General features: G+C 39.5%; 1 pseudogene; it reads right to left on the bottom strand.

Moving 5' to 3' along the window:
* Positions 1-6,235, bottom strand: part of LOC135629620 (alpha-N-acetylglucosaminidase-like) — a 74,846-nt pseudogene extending 68,611 nt beyond the window's left edge.
* Between the last annotated feature and the right edge of the window lie 15,979 nt (positions 6,236-22,214).

Genomic DNA, 22,214 nt, shown 5'->3' with positions numbered 1-22,214 from the left:
CGTGCACGATTAGGGCAAAGGTGCAAACATATTTTTTACATTTTATATGGGCAGGTTGAACTGGTCCAAAACAGGGGCAGTCCACATACTGGTTCACACACCAGGACTGTTATGTACATACCAGTCCAGGCAAAACATCATTTGTTGCTCTATGTTTGATAGAAAAGGTACATATATTGAGGTATTATACCTTGACAAACTAATAGCAAAGGACACTGATAGAAGAAAAAGAAAAGTATTGTACCTCAAAAACTTTCTGCCAAATGGCTTCTTGCCCATTGAAAGCAAGTGGTAAGTTGACCCCTTGGAGAACCATCCAATCAATTTCCTTCTCCCATCTTTCCCAACTCCACCATGCATATGAATCTTAACACAGTAAAAAACAAAGTTCACAACACGGAAGAAACAAATATAAATAGCATACAACTGGGGTGTCATCCCCTAGAATGCCACCCGAGGCAGTTCCAACGGCTGGCATTTCACATCATAAACTATGCATCAATATCTTAGCCAATTTATCCAAACACCGTAAAGGTTCTAGCAAAATCAAGGATCGAAAGTACAAGCAACACAAACTCACACTAGAATGTTACCATCATGGACAAATATTAGCACAAGGGCATGCCAACATTATGTAAAACGAGTACAAGGGCAGCGCAAAGTAGTAAAAAGCTCATGCAATGTGTCAGTTAAAATGCACCATGCACACACATTCAATGCACCAAGGAAGTGCTGGAGAAGTGAAAGCATTTACAAAATATAACCATAAACTAATTGAACTTGTTGTTATATGACAGAATTCAGTGTTTAAAGTAAATTGCACCATTTGCATTAAAAAAAGTTAACTGACAATTTAAATGGATTGACAACACTGATCTAACAACGTGTTGATGGCCAAACAGTTATGGATAGTTATTTATTGATGACCGACAACTTGGTAGCTAGTTGCTGGAGGGGTCAATAACCAGGTAGTCAGCAGTCAAGAGGTCACCAGCAATGGAACTAAATGGCAACAAACATATGTCATGGTAACTGACTATATATTTTAGATGAGTTTAAGCATACAACAGATGATGACTCTCCATGGTCCAAAGACACTGAAATGACTATAAATCAAATGGCTCAAACTTGCCATTCTTGGAAAATGTCACTTCCTGCTGCCCAACTAATAGTGGAGAGAAATCTATTCATGAAATTAATGATTTATTAAACATATCCTCATTTCTTTTGCGAAACAATTTTTTACTAGATGCATAATGAAGAAACATTCTAGATAATGTAATCACTAAAAATAGCTAATTGACCTAGATGGACTTAAGGACTATGACATTCTAACAGATTGACTATCTCTTAGCACATGTTTCAGTCGGTTTAACTTTTATGATTGTAAAATGTTAGTTAGAACTTGGAGGCAACCACCATGATTGTACATGTAACATCTGCACCTATGTAGCTGCTGAATCCACATCTAGTACAAACATTTTCTGGCCCATCCAAATTTCAGTTAGAAACATATAGAAAGCACAAATATCATGAGGCCAGATTATAACAAATTATGGAGTCTGATATGCTTATAGATGGTGACAAGCAACCATGTATAAAGCAGAAAGTGGAGCAAATTAGCACTCAGTTCAGCAAATTTAATCCAAAAAAATCAAACAAAAAAATCTATTTCATTTTTAAATGTGAACCTCCATTATATGCTCTGAAGTGAATGGTATAAAGAATGGAACTTCATGGAGGTTATAATCACGTTAATTTTACCTCTTTGTTCCATCTTTCATATTTTATTTTAACTAATAGCTATGTTGTTCAAATAACAATCAGGCAGCTGTGCCATTGCTGCACTGTAGTTTGAGTTGGTGTCTAAGCAATGTTAAGAACCATTTTCTTAATTATTATCATAGTAAAAACAGTGAAACTATCCATTTATTTCCCTTCTTTTGAGGATAAATAATGTACCGAAGTACATAAGATGCTCAAATAATTTGTAGTAGTATTCACTAAAATTTACGAAACTAAAAGAAAAAATGTCCATTATGCTAGCTCTCATACATACACATGATCAAAGTTGGTTTCTTGGATTTTCAGACTAGATTAAACTCGTTTCAACTTTATGTGTAGCTTTTAAGTAATATAAAAACTAGAAAGTGAATTTCAAATAATAGCTATCAAGATGAAAATAGATACTTCAGTCTCACATTAATAGACTTCTAGACCAAACTAAAGGGGCTATTGAGCGCCAAATCAACTTAAAAAATAAATAATAAAGTAACTTACAACTGGATGTAACAGCATTCTGGTAGTAACTCAACGGAACAGGTCTTTGTACCAAAATACCAGCCGAAGGAACATGCGGAAGGGAGCCCACTTTTGGTACAGATGACAACTGTAGACCACCGGTCTTCTCCCAAGATATGTGTATCAGACACCAGTGTTTTAAGTACCAATGGGGACCAGCAGAAAGTTCAACACCACTTGTCCCCTGGATTCTGTTAAAACATTGACAGAGTATTTCAACATTGGAACACAAACCAGGAGGCACAATTACAGGATAAGCATCTGAAGTATTTTTTAAATACTTTCATATTTCACTAACAGAAAAAAAATGAAAAACCATATACAAAAACTTATAGTAGCATAATTCTGTACCAAAATTCTGATATCCATAAATCTTGATGGAAAGTAGTTCCATAAATTAGAAACAAATTTATTGGCCAAGACATCCAGATGTTGTCCCACACAATATCTTGATGGACACAATCTAACAAACAGAACCATTAGAAGGAAGAAAGAAAGCCAACTAGATGGATTTTCAGCATCGACTAAGGAAAGCAGTAAGTAAAACCAATCAGATATAGAAGAATCAAGCTCCCTTTCATCTTTACCCAATGAATAAAAAATGTCAAAGTACAAAAGAATACCTCTGCATACTGTATCCAACACAACAAATGACAGAACATACAGAAAACACAACCAAGCTACATTTAAGTAATTTGGCTCCCAACTTATTCACCCTGGTTGATGACTTGGTGCCAAATTAGCATTCAACAAGAATAAGAAGGTCACCCTCCCACATCTTATGAGGAAAAACAAAATAATAATGTAGTAAAAATTAGCATCCATCAAAAATAAGGAGGTTGCCATCATACATCTTCTGAGGAAGAACAAAACAATAATGTAGTAGCCAATTAACAATATTACCAATCTAGCCTTGTTTTACTAATCTTATACTTTAGCAATTTCATTGAGGACCATAGTCTTCATGGATTTTTCTATATTTTGTCGGTGAAGTTCAATCTGATAAAAGAACAAAGCAAATAAGCACTTTAATCTTCAATTTACAAAATCACCAACCTATACCATCAATGAACAAAAGAATGAATCAATATAAATATGAAAAACAATTAATGGTACTTACAGTATTTCTGGGAATCCTTTTGTACTTAATGATGGATGGTTGCTAATAATGAAGCATGCTGCTCCACCACATGTTTCCTTAAAAATAAGTCCAGTGAAGTGTTATCCACTTAGCAGAGAATACAGTGATGAAAAAATTGAACATTTAAATGATCTGGATGTTGACAATTACTACAATCATATAGATACAAAAGATATCTTGATTAATATAAAACTTTGAAAGAGGATTGACACAATACTCCAATCAACAAATAGATGCAACTAAACGTTCTAAAATTTCAAGTATTCATCTACCACGTATCTCTATTGGATATTATATTCGCCTTCATCTAGCAAAAGTTTTTATACTTGTTTGAACCTATTACTGAATAGAATATATTAAACATGAATTAACTACTTGAACTTGTTACACATGTTAAGTTCCCTTACCCATATCCCAATTTTCTTTCTAAAGATAAATGAGTTTGCAGAACACTTAAAAGGCATAATCATTGAGTATTAGCAAGATTCAATTGTCCATGACACATCAGAAAATGTTAGATCTTTTAATATAGTCTAATCACGAAGGAGTTAGTAAAATACACTAATGAAGAGTGCAGATCCAATTTAATTATCAGCCAAAAGCCAGTCCTTTGTATCTTGCTGAAAAACCTCCTATAAATCAATTCCCTTATGGAAATTGAACAATTGTCTTTTTTGCTTTTCTCCACAAAATATTTACTAACTTGTAGACTCCTTTAATTAAGTTAACAGTAGCACTTTAACATCAACAAGATTGTTTTTCGATATGACCATTTGCTACTAATTTTCTATTTCTTCCAATTGCATCAACGAGGTCATGGTAGCTACATCCACTTGAAATAACAAAGTTCCTCATCAATTACTAAAAGAATATTTGAAGACCTAAGCACCAAAATAACCCAACCATATACAGCAGTTACTTAAATCTCTATCCTTCTAATTTTTGTCTTTATGACCTTGATGCTAGAGCCGATTTAACCTTCGAACTGAGTCCTGAATTTTTCAGGTTATCTGCACATTATCTGTCCTAGATTTTGCATTCTCAGATGTTTCGATGAGACGATGGCTTGTTTTGTTCTTCATGCATCTATACCATTTGCTGCTTCATTGATCAGTCTATCTTGTCGCTAGTCCAAATTTTCAATTTAACACAATATAGTGTTGGTTGATTTTAGATGTATTACTTAGTTCATCATAAGAACGACTCTGCACTTACCAAAAATGGTTCCTGAGAGTTCTTGGAAACAATCCAACAGCTTCAGTTATGTTATTTGCAATTATTTTCTGTTATTTGCAATTAGTTCTTGGAAAATGTTAATGCATCCTAATGTCAATCACGAAAACTAAAATGATCAACAGTCATCAGGTTCTAAACTAAAATGATCAACAGTCATCAGGTTCTAAACTGATGCATAGAATTTTCCTTGTAGACACAAACAATTGTGCTACATGACCTACATCATTCTTGCTTCCAAGTAATCTAACTATTAACTGAATCCACTGTAATATTCAGAAGTGTCACTGTTAGATACTATGTAGCCACTAGTTACTATTCTTACACAGGAGATCAACTGTTGATACAAATTCCTGCCTGTAATCCACCCTTAACAATAAGTGGCAAATAAGCAAGGTGGTCAAACATTTGTAATAATTTTCTGTACATGTTTGAATGTGGAAGATGTTGCCAAAGTGCATGGAAATGCAAGAATTTCTTGAATAACATACCATGATCCTCTATACAATGATGCCAATACTTCCACTTGTCAATTTTTTCCTCCTTTGAAGATTCAGGTAATTCAACTCTCCTAAAGTAATCCAAGAACCAACGGTCTAGCACACTAGAGCACATCAAGAATCAAATCCATAAAAGCCCAATTCAGCAGAAACCTTTCAAGAAATGCAGAACCGCGTAGTCCTATAACAAGTTTGGGCAATAAATTCTACGGAATCATATTATTTGATCGTCTGTCTAAGGTAAGAGAAATTAGCAATAAAGACGTCGGCGACCTTGGAAACCATCTCAAACTCGAAGTTGGAAACGTGAAAAAGGGGGAGGCGGGCGAGGAGGCCACGGGCGGCGGCCACCTGGATGACGGCGGCGAGGGCCTCCGTTCTTGGATGTCGACAAGACTCTATATAGATTGGAGGACTCCAGCGGAGAAGAGCCATTCGTCCATGCGACGAGGCCTAGGAGAAAGACAAGAGAGAGAGGAAGGAACCCAAGACTCGGGGAAACGGACGAAGAAGGAAACCAATTCAGCAGAAACCAGATAATTTAACCCTCCTAAAGAAATCCAAGAACCAACGATCTAGCACATACAGAGCACATCAAGAATCAAACCCATAAAGCCTCGATTCAACACAAACCTTTCAAGAATTGCAGAAACGCGTAGTCCTGCAACAAGTTTAGGAAATAAATTCTACGTATTCATATTATTTGATCGTCTGTCTTAGTAAGAGACATTATCAAGAACTTGCCGACCTTGGAAACGATCTCGAATTCGAAGCTGGAAACGTGGAATGGGAGGAGGCGGGCGAGAAGGCCACGGGCGGCGGCCACCTGGACGGCGGGCGGTAAGCGCTCCCGTTCTTGGACGTGGAGGACTCGATATAGGTGGGATGACTCCAGCGGAGAAGAGCCGGCCGCCCATGGGAGGAGGAAAACGAGAAAGAGAAGAGAGAGGAAGAGAGCGCAGAGGGGACGGACTCGGGGTAGCGGGCGAGGAGAAGCCATGGGAATGGCCGGCCGGTCGGAGCAGTGTCCCGTCCCAGTCACCATGCACGAAAGAATGCGCTACCAGAAAGGTCCTCATAACTCTCTTTGTTGGACCCACACAAAAACAACCAATCGGAAGTTGCCTTTTGGTATCCCGGGCTCACACTGGATACGGATGTAGGATGAGGCGGTGCTTACATAAGCCAGGAGAAGAGAACCGCGCAGGCCGGCAAGGGTTTTCGGGATTTTTGTATCATCCTCTACATTTAAGTATAATTTAATATCCATAATTCTTATTTATTCTTGTTAACATAAACGTCAGAAAATGAGATTTGATCTATCAAGACTTTATCCGATCTATCCATATACTGATCTATCAAGACTTTATCCAATCTAATCAATACATTTCAAAAATTACACTAATATCCATCATGTTAGCCCAAATTGTTTCCTATATTCGATGAAACCCTAAAATTATAGAATTCACTCATCCACCTGTTCGGAGGGACGGTAAACATATACATTATATTAAAATTTTATAGGAGCAAATATTTCATTACGAAACTTTGAATATGTATAATGGATTTGTCAGAATACTACTGATATCAAGTTTTTTACCCTTAATTGATGATAGCAAGTTAATTTTTACAATAGAATAATTTGATATTCGAGTATAATTAGATTATTACATTATCATCGATAGGATACGTACAACAAGGATTATAAAAGAGACAACATTGCACATATTAGGATAAAAATTCTTGACGATAATGAATACTAAATGCATGGCATGTAAACACATTCGAAGGAGATGAGGTATTAAAATTCTGACATGCCTTGTGTGACTCAAGGAAGCTCAGGATGTTTGCAATACTCAACAACAGCCATGAGGAGTCCATCAAGTCCTCAAGAAGACAATGTAAACAATTTCTTGTTGCAATTATTTTTTTTGAAAAAGTAAATATTTATTTATTAATTTAACTAATTACATCATAAACAAGGGAGAATAAAAATCTGATTTCTAAAAGAAAAAACTCTGGTGAACTCTCCCGAGGCCAATTAGCTTGTGGGAACAAGTGTTAAAGATTCTACTTATATAAGAAAATATATTGATAATGATTTGATGTACAATATATAGCCCACAATTAATTTGCTGCTTAATCTCTTATAGTTACTTTTAGTTATGATATTTTTTACTTTATATTATATAATAAATATATTATGATATTTATGAAACTATGCAATGAGAATTAGATTACGAAGAGATCATAATAATTAATTAGATCAATTTATCTTTAAACATAAATTTTAAATATTTATGGTCATAGATTACGGACATCTAATCGAATAAACTGATATATTATATACTTATCCATACGATGGAGATAATTGGTCTCATAGTTGTTTGTGTGAGAACACTAGGAGTATAGTGCAAGTGCTTAGTTTACTAAATGATTCGCTTACAGAATGTTGAATGGTTAATGATACCTTATCGTCAAATAATGATTCCGTAGTCTAAATTGTGTATCTAGTCCTTAGACTTGAGGTACCAAGGATATCTTGTTTAAGTACTTCATTCTTTGATACCAGACTTATAGGTTTAGAAGTTTCAGATATAGTACAAATCGTTATTGGGAATAGTAGCCAACCTTAGAAGGCAATTGGGTATCAATAAAGGATCATCCACTCTTAGTATCATCAGAGAAATATCTCCTATATTCTCAATCAAGCAAATCCCTAGCTAGGGTCACTTCGGATTGAGAGAGGAGTTCTTTGAGAGAATTCAATAAGAGACTAGGATGGATCCCATATGGGCCTGACAACACCATGCCCAATATACAGTCTCTAGGATATTAGATGGATTGAAGACTTTAAATATATAGTAATTGAGGACAGATAGGTCCAATGGATTAGATTCTCTTGTACCGTCTATAGATTATACCATAGTTGCTTAGTATATCCATAGTCGATGAGTTGAGTGAATTATTATGGAGATAATAATTCACTAAGTCAGAAGAAGTTCTAAGTCAGAAGGAGTTCTAACGGGTTCAACTTATGGCTAGCTTGGTATTAGGCCTAGAGAGTCACATATGTTGAATCCCGGATTTTGATGATGAAACCAATTGATATGTGTTTATGATTTAATCTGTGTTTTGATTGACGCAGGATGCTTTGATCAGGATGAGATAATTAAAGCAGGAAGAATCATGTTGGGCCGGGGAAAAACATGTCAGAAGATTAGACGTCGGGCCGGAGGAACGGTCGACGTATCGACAGAAGGCTTCGGGCGGTGGATTCAGGAATCGGGCCAATAAGAGCGGATATTGCGCCAAGAATATCGGAGTTGCGGAGTCAATTGACCGATTGGGCAATAGGCCGCAAGAGAGGTCGATGCGCCGAAGAATCGGACGAAGCATCAAGGGACCAATGACATGCCGGACAACATGATTATTGCTTAGTATTAATTGTCTAGATCGAAGTGTGTTTTACATATGCAGGATTAACTACGATAGCAAGGTATGAAGCAAAATGAAGTCCTGGAGTCAAGGACGTGACTTAGTTGGTGTTAGTTTGGCAAGTCCCATATAGTCCCACATCAGGAAAATCAAGTTTGATATCTCTTGTTTAAACTATAAATAAGGGCCTGGGCTTTGAAGTCAAATGTACCACAAGAAACACATAATTGTTTGCTTTGGGTTTTCTTATTTAGTAGTTTCAGGTGTTTTATGGCCTAGGAACATCTTCCTAAGGCATTTGTAATAGTCCTCTTTTATAGTAGTGATTTGCTCTTCCTTCGTCCGTAGATGTAGGTCAATTGACCGAACCATATAAATCTGGTATTCTTGTCTCTTTTATTTTTCTGCTTTATTATTATTTTTTTTTGTTGCCAAAGTACCCTTTGGTAAATTTCCTAGGGTTAGCTTTAACAAACTGGTATCAGAGCCTGGTTTCGGGATCTTTTGGCAACGATGATAATAACAAAGATCGTTGTCGAGAAATTCGATAGAAATATCAACTTTGGCATGTGGCAACTCAAGATACAGGCCATTCTGGTTTAAGACGGAGTTGATTTTGCACTACATGGAGCTGAGAACATTCCAGATGATATGTTAAAAGAAGAGCTTGCGGGTATGGATAAGAAGGCCGGATCAAGCATTATTTTAAATCTCTTTGATGAGGTTTTACAAGAGGTAGCTACAGAGACTACGGCAAAGAGCATGTGGGACAAACTTAAAGCCTTGTATATAAAGAGGATATTGGAGAATCGTCTCTACTTGAAGTAGAGTTTGTAATGACTGAAGGTACATCTATACTCTCACATTTTGATAATTTTGATTCCTTAGTTATGGATTTAGAGAATATAGATACGAAAATTGATGACGAGGATAAAGCCCTATTACTTTTGTGTTCTCTTCCCCAATCCTTTAAGTAGTTCCGTGATACTATGATTTATGGAAAAGAAACAATTTCATATCAGGAAATTATTAAATCTGCACTAAAATCTAAGGAGCATATAGACAGGGATATCACTGGGGAAAGTAGAGGGAATCAGGTTGAGGGTCTGGTTGTCAGGGATAGAATTGATAAAAGAGAATTTGATAGTAGTAGATCTAAATCTAGATCTAAATCCAGACATAGAAATTTGGAGTGTAGATATTGTCAAAAAATGGGGCACATTAAGGCTGATTGCTTTAAATTAAAAAATAAATTAAAGGAAAAGGGAAAACTTGTTGAGAAAACTACTAAGTCTGCTGAAGCTAGTGTAGCAGCTGATGAGAATTTTAGAAATATTTTCTTTGCTACTAATGATAGGACGAGGTCTAAAAATGAATGGATTTTAGATTCGGATTGTTCTTATCACATATGTCCCAATAGAGATTGTTAGAGCAGGCCCCAAGAATTTACCACAGGGTAATTTGGCAACCCAATAAAGACAATAAATCAGAAATATAAAAAGAGACAAGAACACCAAATTTACGTGGTTCGGTCAATTGACCTACATCCACGGACGAAGGAGGAGCAAATTACTACTATAAAAGAGGGACAATTACAAATGCCTTAGGAAGATGTTCCTAGGCCATAAAACACCCGAAAATACTAAACAAGAAAAACCCAAACTATAAGTCCAAACTATTTAACTAAGTGTGGACTTAAACCCAAAGCAAACACTTAGGTTTTTCTTGTAGTGCCTTTGACTTCAAAGCCCAGGCCCTTATTTATAGTTTAAACAGAAGATACCAAACTTGATTTTCCTGATATGGGACTATGTGGGACTTGTCAAACTAACAAATCTCTATCTTGGCATGTCCCAACAATACTTGCTCCACCTTCTTCACAAAAGCCCCAACGAGCAATCACCAACAATGAACACCAACCAAGTCCAAGCACTGCTTAAACTTATAAATCGGAAGAGGTTTCGTAAGCATATCAGCTGAATTGTCCTTCGTATGAATTTTCTGAACAAGGACCTTTCCCTCAACAATGATATCCCGAATAAAATGAAACTTCACATCGATGTGTTTCGTCCTCTCGTGATACATCTAGTCTTTAGTCAAATGAATAGCACTTTGACTATCATAGTAAATTGTAGTAACACCTTGATGCAGATATAATTCGCCGAACAAACCTCTTAACCATAAAACTTCTTTGATCGCCTTTATCACTGCCATATATTTTGTCTCTGTAGTAGATAAAGCCACGATAGGTTGTAAGGAAGCTTTCCAACTAACTGCACAACCGCCAACGCAAAAAGCATAGCCTGTTAAAGATCTCCGTTTATCAAGATCTACAGCATAATCAGAGTCGACGAAACCAACCAAAGTGTCACGATTTTTTCCAAACTCCAAACAAGCATCTGAAGTCCCTTGCAAGTATCTGAGAATCCACTTCACAGCCTGCCAATGTATTTTACCCTGGCGAGACATATATCTACTAACCACACTGACTGCTTATGAAATATCTGGACGAGTACAAACCATTACATACATAATACTGTCGATGGCACTGGAATATGGAACTTGCACCATATATTCTTTCTCTTCAACTGACTATGGTGATTGAGCAGTAGATAGCCGAAAATGGCTAGCAAGAGGAGTACTCACTGGCTAAGCATTTTTCATGCCAAACCTTTCCAAGACTTTCTTGAGGTAATTTTTCTAAGTCAGAAATAATTTTCCAACTCCTCGATCTCTTTTGATCTCCATGCCAAGAATTTTCTTAGCTGCTCCCAAATCTTTCATTTCAAATTCACTACTCAGCTGCATTTTCAAAGTATGAATTTCTGACAAATTCTTAACTGCAATAAGCATGTCATCAACATAAAGCAACAAATACACAAAAGAGTCATCAGTTAACTTCCGAAAGTAGACACAACTTGCTAGTCATAGGTGCCCAACAAGCTAATCACGTGAATGATGGCACGTGTGACTTGATATAGAATCTTTTTTGCTTATTATATTTTGGCATATATCACTTTATAACTATTGCATATATGCATATATATATTGTGATGTCGTTGGATTTGTGCAATGGGAATCGGATCGTGATGAGATCACGATAATGAGATCAATTCACCTTTAAACACAGATCCTAAATAATCCCGATCATAGGTTACTCGAGAGGGACATCGTGATAACCGGACAGACTGGTGTGTTGTATACCCGTCCATATGATGGATGCAGTTGGTCTCATAGCTGCTCGTGTAGGGACACTAGGGATACAGTATAGGTGCTCATTGGATAATGAGTTCACTGATTGATCCGCTTACGGAATGCTGGATGGTTGATGATACCTTATTGTCAGACAGCGATTCCGTAGTCCTAGTGGTGTATCTGGTCCTTAGACTTGAGACACTAAGGATGTCCTGTATGAGTGCTCCACTCTTTGATACCAGACTTATAGGTTTGGCTGTCCCATATCTAGTATAGCTAGTCATTGGGAGTGGTAGTCGACCTTACGAGGGTTATTGAGTGTCGATAGAGGATCATTCACTCTCGGCGTCATGAGAGGAATATCCCATGTGTTCTTGCTCAGACAAATCCCTGACCAGGGTCATTCGGGTTGAGAGAGAAAGAGTTCTCTGGGAGAATCCGATTAGAGCGAGACTCGAGTAGAAACCGTATGGGTCTGATAGCACCATGCTCGATATACGGTCTCTAGGATATTAGATGGATGAGGGACTATAGGTACATGGTAACTGAAGACAAACAGGTCCAATGGATTGGATTCCCCTCTATCGTCTGGGGACTATGGCGTAGTGGCCTAATACGTCCGTAGTCGATGAGTCGAGTGAATTATTATAGAGATAATAATTCATTAAGTTAGAAGGAGTTCTGACAGGTATGACTTACGGCCAGCTCGATATTGGGCCTAGAGGGTCACACACATATGGTAGGTATTGCGATGAGTAGAGGTTCGGATATGAGATATCCGACGGAGCCCTTGTCCTATTGGATGCAGATCCAATACCCACTAGGGGAGGATCAATTAGGGTTTGACAGTTTTGCCCCTCGAATTTTGAGAAATTCTAGCTTTTGTCTTTTGTTTAAATTATGAAAATACCCCTAGGAATTAAGAAATTCCCTATATGTCCCTGATTTCATAAAATATTAATTAATTAAAAAGTTTAGTTGATTACTATTTTTATTATTATATAGTAGTCCTACATGATGATGATTATTTATACATGTGATGTATGATGTGTGGACGGATGATCATGGACCGTGTGATGTGTGTACTTGTGATTATTATTATTGGTGTCTGCGAGCCTCCATTATATTTCTCATTTATTGTCGGGCCTGCGTGCTTATGATTAAGTTGTAATCATCAGATGAGGCACAGCGGGAGCATGGAAGCGATAGCGGGACCCACGAGACGGACGATCACGATGTATGAAGATGCATCGAGATGTCGACGGAACCAACGAGGATGAGATGGACGATCACAAGGCATTAAGATGCACCGTTGCACACATAGATTTTGATGTGAGTGATTAGGCCTACTGGCTCGGGCCTAATCACATTAGGTTGTGGTCCATGATCATCTAGTGTGATTGCTTATACACATACTAGATATGTATATATATTTGCATGCGATGTAAATATATATTAAATATGTATATATGTGACATGTCATATTAGGAGACCAAATCATAGAAACATCTCTCTCGATAATATTAAGTCGGTAAACATGAGGCAATTAGATTGACCCACGTGGCCTTCCATCGTTATAAGTAGGAACCGATTCCCGGTGTAGGTTGAGTTGGTCGAGTCCCTCGAGACTCACCTATATCGCAATTCGCTATCTTGCTTACGACATAGAGATGTCATCGGTGACCCGAGGACATGGTATGCTTGGTTGAGTCCCTCAAGGGTATATCATCAAATCAGACTCATCTTGTAACGAAGGTGTTGACTTAACCGAGCATCATGGTTGGTCGAGTCCCTCGAGACCATGGTGATTCGGAGGCCGAACAGGATGAGAATCACAAGGAGTTGTGATCAACAAGAGTTGCCTACCTTTTAGGCTTAGTGTGATTGGTTGAGTCCCTCAAGGTTACACTAAGACGCTGATTGGATCCTGATCCCCACTAGAAGTCTACCGGAGACTTCCGTTTCATGTGCTGAGGGTGTCGCGTGACTCGCTAGTAAAATAGTGGGAGCATATTAAGATAGAAGTCCATATCTTGATAGTTTATTTCTTGTAAAATTTGCATGTTATTTATTTCTGCTGCATCTTTATTTTTAGAAAATGTCGCTTTTAAATCCCTTACGTGGCATACTTGATGTCAATCGCCTCACTGGTCCAAATTATACGGATTGGCTCCGTAACTTGAGAATTGTTCTCACGACGGAGAAAATCGTGTACGTCCTTGATACAGTGATGCCTACGCCCAAAGAAGGGGTAAGCGAGGATGAGATCGCTCGCTACGTGAAGTACATTGATGACTCCACTCTTGCTCAGTGCTATATGTTGGGCTCTATGACTCCTGAGTTACAGAGACAACATGAAAAGATGGATGCCAGATCCATTCTCCTACATGTCCGCAAATTGTTTGAGGAACAGGGAAGGACTCAGCGATATGAGATATCCAAGAGCCTCTTCCATGCTAGGATGATTGAGGGGACACCGGTTCATAACCATGTCCTAAAGATGATTAAGTGGATTGAGAAACTCATAGGTCTAGGAATGGTCCTAGAGGATAACTTATGTATGGACATTGTGCTTCAGTCCCTACCAGATTCCTTTTCACAGTTCATAATGAATTTTAATATGAACAAGCTTGAGGTGACTCTCCCGTAGCTCCTTAATATATTGAGGGAGGCAAAGAGTACTATTAAGAAAGAGAAGCCAGTTCTCTACACTGGTGAGACCAGAAAGAAAAGGAAAGCAGAAAGGTCCCTTAAGAAGGGAAAGGGCAAGGGCAGACCAGGTAAAGCAAAGGTTGCTAAGAAAGACCCAGCAAAGGACAAAGACCAGTGCTTCCACTGTGGCAAAGATGGGCATTGGAAGAGGAACTACAAAGAGTACCTTGCAGAAAAGGCGAAACAAAAGCTTGGTGAAGCTTCAGGTACATTCATGATCAGTCTCCATTTGTCAGACTCTTATGATAACACATGGGTATTGGATACCGGTAGTGCTTATCATATATGCAATTCGTTGCAGGTTCTAGCAAGGCCTAGGAGACTAGAGAGATGTGAGATGAACCTCAAGATGGGTAATGGAGCAAAAGTTGCTATAGTAGCTGTTGGCGAGGTCGCCCTACATTTGCCTGGTAGAGCTTTTATTGCATTAGATGCATGTTATTTTGTTCCTTCTATTATCAAAAACATTATCTCCATTTCATGTTTGACAATTAGTGGATATAAATTAGTTTTTGAAAACAATGGTTATTCGATATTATTAGATGATAAGATCATCACGAAAGGAACATTGCATAATGGTTTATTTATGCTAGACACTACTCTACATATCATGAATGTAAATATGTCCAAGAGGAAACGAGATGAGATGAACAATGTATACCTATGGCATTGTAGGTTAGGTCACATCCATGAAGGAAGGATTCAAAAGTTGCTAAATGATGGATATCTAGATCTATTCGACTATGTGTCATATGCAACTTGCGAGCCTTGCCTTCGTGGAAAACTAACCAACTCTCCATTTAGTGGAACTGGGGAGAGAGCCACTGAGCTGTTGGAACTCATACATAGTGATGTATGTGGACCCATATCAACTCATGCCATTGGTGGTTACTCCTACTTCATTACCTTTACTGATGATTTCTCAAGATATGGATATGTGTACTTAATGAAATACAAGTCCGAGGCCTTTGAGAAATTCAGAGAGTATAAGAATGAGGTGGAGAACCAGACTGGAAAGAGTATCAAAACTCTTCGATCAGATCGAGAAGGTGAGTACTTAAGTACAGAGTTTATTCAATTCCTCAAGGACCATGAGATATTATCCCAATGGACACCTCCTTATACACCTCAGCTCAATGATGTCTCTGAAAAGAGAAATCGTATGCTATTAGACATGGTACGGTCCATGATGAGTTTCGCTGACCTACCCATCTCATTCTGGGGATATGCCCTAGAAACCGCAGCTTACTTTCTGAACAGAGTTCCAACTAAGTCGGTAGTGTCTACACCATATGAGATATAGAAAGGGAAGAAGCCTGATCTTAAGGTTGTTAAGATTTGGGGCTGCCCTGCCCACGTTAAAAGATACAACCTCGATAAGTTAGAATCGAGGACAGAGCGATGCAAATTTATGGGATACCCCAAGGAAACTTATGGATATTATTTCTATCATCTCGAGGACCAAAATGTCGTTGTAGCTAAGAGAGCAGTGTTCCTTGAGAAGGAACACATTCTTGGCGGAGATAGTGGGAGCATGATAGAGTTGAGCGAGGTTGGAGAACCAAGCTCAAGCACCACTCTACAGCCCGAGTCTGTTCAGGTACCTAATACATAAGTTTCAACTTTACGTAGGTCTGACAGAGTATCCCATCCTCCTGAAAGATATGTGGGATATATTAGAGGAGAGGATATTGAGGATATTGATCCTCAGACCTACGAGGAGGCTATTATGAGTATAGACTCCGGGAAGTGGCAAGAAGCCATGAATTCTGAGATGGATTCTATGTACTACAACAAGGTTTAAAACCTAGTTGATGCGCCCGAAGGTATTGTACCCATCGGTTGCAAGTGGATCTTTAAGAAAAAGATCGGAGTAGATGGAAAGGTAGAGACATATAAAGCAAGACTAGTGGCTAAGGGGTATCGTCAAAGGCAAGGTGTTGACTATGACGAAACCTTCTCACCCGTAGCAATGCTAAAATCCATCAGAATTCTATTGGCTATTGCAGCACACTATGATTATGAGATATGACAGATGGATGTGAAAACCACATTCCTCAATAGGAACCTCGAGGAGGAGGTGTATATGATACAACCTGAGGGATCCGTGTCCAAGAATTGCCCAGATAAGGTGTGTAGGTTGCTTAGATCCATTTATGGACTAAAGCAAGCTTTCCGAAGTTGGAACATAAGATTTGATGAGGCAATTACATCTTATGACTTCGTTAAGAACGAAGATGAGCCTTGTGTGTACAAGAAGGTAAGTGGGAGCGCTATCACCTTTTTGGTGTTATATGTGGATGACATCCTGATCATCAGGAATGACATAGGACTTAGGGGAAGCATCCTATTCACAATAAAGACTTGGTTATCTAGACACTTCTCCATGAAGGACTTAGGGGAAGCATCTTATATTTTGGGGATTCGGATCTATAGAGATAGATCCAAGAGGATGCTTGGCTTGTCCCAGTCCAAGTACATAGAAACCATTGTCAAAAGGTTTGGCATGAAAAATTCTAAGAGAGGTCTCATACCGATGAGACATGGGATATCGCTTTCTACGAGTATGTCCCCAAACACTCCAAAAGAAAGGGCAAACATGGATATGATACCTTATGCCTCAACAATAGGGTCTATTACGTATGCCATGCTATGTATTATGCCTGATATAGCACATGCTCTGAGTGTCACGAGCAGGTCTGAGGCAGATCTAGGCTTGGAGCACTAGAAAGCAGTCAAGTATATCCTTAAGTACTTGAGAATGACTAAGGATCTTTTACTAATATATAGAGGTAGTAGCCTTAAGATTGAAGGCTACACAGACTCAAGTTTTCAGTCTGATGTCGATGATAGCAAGTCGAATTCGGGGTACGTGTACACCTTGAATGTAGGAGCAGTGTGCTGGAAGAGTTCCAAGTAAGATACTACTGCTGACTCGACCACAGAGGCGGAGTACATTGCTGCATCAGATGCAGCAAAGGAGGGAGTCTAGGTGAAGAAGTTCATCACAGATTTGGGAGTCGTGCCGGGTAGCGAGGAGCCAATCTCCTTATATTACGACAACAACGGGGCGATTGCTCAAGCGAAGGAACCCAGGTTTCATTAGAAATCTAAGCATGTTCTGAGAAGGTTCCACCTTATCAGAGAAATCATAACCCGAGGAGATGTAGCAGTGGAAAGAGTTCCATCCGAAGATAACATTGTAGATCCACTAACAAAGCCGTTGTCTCAGATTGTCTTTGAGCGTCACAAGGGTCTGATGGGGATCAGACACATAGGTGATTGACTTTAGGTCAAGTGGGAGATTGCTAGTCATAGGTGCCCAGTAAGCTAATAACGTGAATGATGGCCCGTGTGACTTAATACAGAATCTTTTTTGCTTATTATATTTTGGCATATATCACTTTATAACTATTGCATATATGTATATATATATTGTGATGTCCTTGGATTTGTGCAATGGGAATCGGATCGTGATGAGATCACGATAAAGAGATCAATTCACCTTTAAACACAGATCTTAAATAATCCCAATCATAGGTTACTCGAGGGGGATATCGTGATAACCGGACAGACTAGTGTGCTATATACTCGTCTATATGATGGATGCAGCTGGTCTCACAGTTGCTCGTGTAGGGACACTAGGGATACAGTACAGGTACTCATTGGAGAATGAGTTCACTGATTGATCCGCTTACGAAATGCTGGATGGTTGATGATGCCTTATTGTCAAACAGCGATTCCGTAGTCCTAGTGGTGTATCTGGTCCTTAGACTTGAGACAACAAGGATGTCCTGTATGAGTGCTCCACTCTTTGATACCAGACTTATAGGTTTGGCTATCTCAGATCTAGTATAGCTGGTCATTGGGAGTGGTAGTCGACCTTACGAGGGCTATTGAGTGTCGATAGAGGATCATCCACTCTCGGCGTCATGAGAGGAATATCCCATGTGTTCTTGCTTAGACAAATCCCTGGCCAGGGTCATTCGGGTTGAGAGAGAAAGAGTTCTCTGGGAGAATCCGATTAGAGTGAGACTCGAGTAGAAACCATATGGGTCTGACAGCACCATGCTCGATATACGGTCTCTGGGATATTAGATGGATGAGGGACTATAGGTAGACGGTAACTGAGGACAAATAGGTCCAATGGATTGGATTCTCCTTTATCGTCTGGGGACTACGCGTAGTGGCTTAGTACGTCCGTAGTCGATGAGTCGAGTGAATTATTACAGAGATAATAATTCACTAAGTTAGAAGGAGTTCTGATAGGTATGACTCACGGCCAGCTCGATATTGGGCTTAGAGGGTCACACACATATGGTAGGCATTGCGATGAGTAGAGGTTCGGATATGAGATATTCGACGGAGCCCTTGTCTTATTGGATGCAGATCCAATACCCACTAGGGGAGGATCCATTAGGGTTTGACAGGGGACCTCTATAAATAGGAGGGATTCAGAGCCTCATAGGCTAGAGCCTTTGCTTGCCTCTCCCATTCTCCTCCCCCTCTCCACCTCAGAGCAGACCTGGAGTTTTGAGGAGCGTCTTCGCAGCCTTGCTATGTGGATCACCGCTAGAGAGGAGTACACTTGACCTCCTTCACCCTCTCCTAAAGATCTGCAAGGAAACAGGGATATACGATCTCCCTAGGTAACACAATATACTCGATACGCAGTTTTAAGTTTCGCGGATTTTGCGCACCAATCTTCGCACGACGACGAACATCTCTTTGAGAATCGGGGATTTTGTTTTCTTGTTCTTCCGCTGCGCATGTGATGTCGCCCCCAAGATTTCCCAACAGTGGCATCAGAGCCAGGTTGTTCGTGCATTAGATTGGTTTTGAACTGCGTGTGTTGTGTTTTGGAGAAGCTTTTGACGTCAAAATGGTTGACGCAAAAGCAAAAAAGGGCAGCAACTGTTGCTGCCCTCGCTACCATCAAAGATGATAGCACTGCCATCTGCATGCAAGCAGGCAACCTGCAGCAGCAGCCGCAAGGCCGCGTGCGTGCAGGCGGCGGCGCCCGTAAGTAGGGCCGTAGGCACGACGACCACCTGCACGGGCACTACGCCCACGCACAAGGGCAGCGGCGCCTGCGGCCGCTGCTCTCGCGTGGTGACGCGTCGCAGGGTAGCGGCGCTTGTGGCCACTGCTCCCGCGGGCAAAAACCCCGCATGGACGGCCGCCCGGCGAGGCAGCACCGCCTGCAGGTGCTGCCTCGCGAGCAGAACCGCTCGCGGAAGGGGCGGCGCCTATAGTGGCGCCCGCCCATGGAGGCGACGGCGCCCGCGGGGGCGCCCAACTGCAGGGGTAGCGTCGCCAGCGGGCGTGCCGCCTGTAGACGAGGGCAGCGACCCCGCCCTCCGCCGCATAAGGATTTCTTTAACAAGTAAACATGGTCTTCTTTACCGTCAACTTTAAATCCATGAGGTTGTTACATGTAAATTTGTTCTTCAAGTTCACCATGTAAGAAAGCTGTCTTGACATCAAGTTGCTCCAATTCCAAATCATACATGGCAACTAAAGCAAGCAAAACACGAATAGAGCTATGTTTAACAATAGGTGAAAATACGTCATGAAAATCAACACCATGTACTTGACTATAGCCCTTTGCAACCAATCGTGCTTTATACCTTGCATCTTCAACCCCTGGAATACCTTCCTTCCTTTTGAAGACCCATTTGCATCCAACAATTTTCTTACCCAAAGGCGGCTTCACAAGATCCCAAGTTCTATTCTGATGGAGAGACTCAATTTCTTCATTCATCGCAATCAACCACTTAGCGGAATTATCACAAAGAAACTGCATCTGAGTAGGACGTAGGCTCACCAACTTCACTTGTTTCTTCTACAACAGACAAAGCATATGCAACCAAATTTGCATATCTTTGTGGTGGTCGAATATCTCTCCGTGGTCTATCCTTGGCTATGGAATATTGCTCTTCCTCTGGATTATATTCGTCAGTAGACTCGGGACCATCTACTGGTATTCTTTGAGTAGAAGAGTTCGACTAAAAAGAATCAGAACTACCAATCTCAAGCTCCACTTGTTTCTGCGTACTATCATTTGTACAACTAGTAGATTCCTCTTTAGAAGATAACATAGATAATTCATCAAAAGTAACATCTCTACTGATTATAAATTTTGGGGATTTGGGATTAGAACACCATAATCTGTATCCTTTCACCCTAGAAGCATACCCAAGGAAAATGCATTTTTAGCTTAAGGCTCTAATTTTCCTTCATTTACATGCATGTATGTTGGACACCCAAAAATTTTTAAATCAAAGTAATCAGCAGGAGTACCTGACCAAACTTCCTCCGGAGTTTTAAAGTCAAGTGCTGCAGAAGGAGCGCGGTTAACAACGTAACAGGCCATATTAATCGCCTCTACCCAAAAGTCCTTTGTCAACCCTGCATTTGAGATCATACACCTTGCTCTCTCCGAGAGTGTTCTATTCATACATTTGACCACACCATTTTGCTGAGGCGTCATCCTAATAGTGCGATGCCGAACAATTCCTTCATTTTTGCAGAATTCATCAAAGTCACCTTCACAAAATTCCATGTCATTATCTGTTCGAAGTCGCTTAATCTATTTACCTGTTTGCTTCTCAATTAAAGCCTTCCATTGTTTAAAGGTTAAAAAAACATCATTTTTATGCTTCAGAAAATAAACTCAAACTTTTCTGGAATAATCATCAATGAAAGTCAACATATACCTGGCACCACCCTTAGACTGAACACGAGCTGGACCCCAAAGGTCTGAATGAATATAGTCAAGAGTACCTTTCATTTTGTGAACTGCCAGATAATTGAAGCTGACTCTTTTCTGCTTTCCAAAAATACAGTGTTCACAGAAATCCAGTGCCCCAGTACTTTGTCCGTAACGTAGACCCCTTTTGCTCAATATGCTCAAACCTTTTTCGCTCATATGACCCAAACACATATGCCATAATTTGGTGATGTCAGAATCAGAGAATGATGATGACGAGACTACAACCGAGCCTGTGACAGTAGTTCCCTGCAAAATATATAAGCTACCAGACCTACAAGCTTTCATAACAACAAGGGCACTTCTAAAAACTTTCATAACTCCACTTTCAGCTGTGTATTTACACCCAAGAGCCTCTAGGGTGCCTAAAGAGATGAGATTCTTTTTTAAATCAGAAACATGTCTAACATTAGTGAGCATCCACACAATACCATCATGCATTTTAATTCGGATTGTGCCTCTACCAACAACATCACACGTGACATTATTGCCCATCAAAACAATTCCACCATTACAATATTCATATGTGGAAAACAAATCTCTATTGGGACACATGTGATAAGAACAATCCGAATCTAAAATCCATTCATTTTTAGACTTTGTCCTGTCATCAGTAGCAAAGAAAATATTTCCAAAATTCTCATCAGCTACTACACTAGCTTCAACGGACTCAGTAGTTTTCTCAACAAGTTTTCCCTTTTCCTTTAATTTATTTTTCAATTTAAAGCAATCAGCCTTAATGTGCCCCATTTTATGACAATATTTGCACTCCAAATTTCTATGTCTGGATTTAGATCTAGATTTAGATCTACTACTGTCAAAATTTTTTTTTATCCATTCTACCCCTGACAACCAGACCCTCAGCCTGATTCCCTCTACTTTCCCCAGTGATATCCCTGTCTATCTGCTCCTTAGATTTTAG

The sequence above is a fragment of the Musa acuminata genome, chromosome BXJ3-1 (assembly GCF_036884655.1).
Source record: "Musa acuminata AAA Group cultivar baxijiao chromosome BXJ3-1, Cavendish_Baxijiao_AAA, whole genome shotgun sequence".
NCBI lineage: Eukaryota > Viridiplantae > Streptophyta > Magnoliopsida > Zingiberales > Musaceae > Musa > Musa acuminata.
This window is presented reverse-complemented; position numbering and strand designations above follow the sequence as displayed.